Source organism: Leptonychotes weddellii, chromosome X, assembly GCF_054177405.1.
Source record: "Leptonychotes weddellii isolate Sample4059 chromosome X, ASM5417740v2, whole genome shotgun sequence".
Classification (NCBI taxonomy): Eukaryota; Metazoa; Chordata; class Mammalia; order Carnivora; family Phocidae; genus Leptonychotes; species Leptonychotes weddellii.
Window position 1 is genome coordinate 54461958 of NC_138385.1, and position 2437 is coordinate 54464394.

Genomic DNA, 2437 nt, shown 5'->3' on the forward strand with positions numbered 1-2437 from the left:
TCGTCTCTTCCGGGACAGAGATTAGGAGGCTGCCATTTTCACTCTCGTCCTCCAAAGCTGTGAGGAAAGCTTGCAGGGAACAAAACTCCTGAGAGTAAACCTGAGCAGATTACTTACCCCGGCCCTGGGAAGGGTGGGGCAAATCCACCTCTGGCAAAGACATTTGAGAACCATGGCAACGGGCCCCTCCCCCAGAAGATCAGCAAGAACAGCCAACCAAGACCAAGTTTACCGATCAATGAGAACAACAGAACTCCAGCACTATAGGAGAATACAGCACATACAATTCATGGCCTTTCCCCCCTTGATTCTTTAGTCTTTCGAAGTTATTTTTTAAAATTTTCTTTACTTTTTTCCTTTTCTATTTTTTAATTTTTCTTTTTCCCTTTTTCAACCAAAATCTTATCAATCTCTTTCTAAAAAATCTTTTTTATTTTAATTTTTAGAGTCATATTCTATCCCTTCATAGTAGTTAACCTTATTTTTGGGATATATATATATATATATACATATATATATATATATAAATAATTTTCCTCTTTACAGTCATATTTGATCCCTTCATCATATTTACCCTTACTTTTGTACATATATGAGTTTTTCTTTCTTTAAAATTTTGGGAGGCACTTGCTTCTAACAGACCAAAATATGCCCAAAATCAAGTGTGTGGCACTGATCGATTCACCAGCCTGATCATATTTGATCATATTCTTTTTTTTTTAATCTTTTTCTTTTTTCTTTTGTTCCCTTTCTTTTCCCCCAGTTTCAGGTCTCTTCTGATTTGTTTAGTGTATATTTTTCTGGGGTTGTTTTTACACTATTAACATTTTGTTCTCTCATTCATCTATTCTCCTCTGGACAAAATGACAAGAAGGAAAAAATCACCTCAAAAAAAAGAACAAGAGGCATTACCGACTGCCAGGGACCTAATCAATACAGACATTAGTAAGATGTCAGAACTAGAGTTCAGAATGACGATTATAAAGATACTAGCTGGGCTTGAAAAAAGCATGGAAGATATTAGAGAAACCCTTTCTGAAGAAATAGAAGAACTAAAATCTAACCAGGTTGAAATAAAAAAGGCTATTAATGAGGTGCAATAAAAAATGGAGGCTCTAACTGCTAGGATAAATGAGGCAGAAGAGAGAATTAGTAATAAAGAAGACCAAATGATGAAAAATAAAGAAGCTGAGAAAAAGAGAGATAAACAACTACTGGATCACGAGGGCAGAATTCGAGAGATAAGTGATACCATAAGATGAAACAATATTAGAGTAATTGGGATTCCAGAAGAAGAAGAAAGAGAGAGGGGGGCAGAAGGATTATTGGAGCAAATTATAGCAGAGAACTTCCCTAATTTGGGGAAGGAAAGAGGCATCAAAATCCAGGAGGCACGGAAGCCCTCTCAAAATCAATAAAAATAGGTCAACACCCTGACATCTAATATTAAAACTTACGGGTCTCAGAGACAAAGAGAAAATCCTGAAAGCAGCTTGGGAGAAGAGATTTGTAACCTACAATGGTAGAAACATTAGATTGGTGAAAGACCTATCCACAGAGATCTGGCAGGCCAGAAAGGACTGGCATGATATATTCAGAGCACTAACTGAGAAAAATATGCAGCCAAGAATACTATATCCAGCTAGGCTGTCCTTGAAAATAGAAGGAGAGATAAAAAGCTTCCAAGACAAAAAAAAACTAAAAGAATTTGCAAACACAAAACCAGCCCTACAAGAAATATTGAAAGGGAAGCTCTAAGCAAAGAGAGAGCCTAAAAGTAACATAGGCCAGAAAGGAACACAGACAATATACAGTAATGGTCACCTTACAGGCAATAAAATGGCACTAAATCAACATCTTTCAATAGTTACCCTGAATGTAAATGGATTAAATGCCCCAATCAAAAGACACAAAGGAGCAGATTGGATAAAAAAACAAGACCCATCGATATGCTGTCTGCAAGAGACTCATTTTTGAGCCAAAGACACCCCCAGAATGAAAGTGAGGGAATGGAAAAAACATTTACCATGCTAATGGACACCAAAAGAAAGCTGGGGTGGCAATCTTTATATCAGACAAATTAGATTTTAAACCAAAGACTATAATAAGAGATGAGGAAGGACACTATATCCTACTTAAAGGGTCTATCCAACAAGATCTAACAATTGTAAATATCTATGCCCCTAACATGGAAGAAGCCAATTATATAAGCCAATTAATAACAAAATCAAAGAAACACATTGACAACAATACAATAATAGTAGGGGACTTTAACACCCCCTCACTGAAATGGACAGATCATCTAAGCAAAAGATCAACAGGGAAATAAAGACTTTAAATGACACACTGGACCAAATGGACTTCACAGATCTATTCAGAACATTCCATCTCAAAGCAACAGAATACATATTCTTTTCTAGTGCCCATGGAACATTCT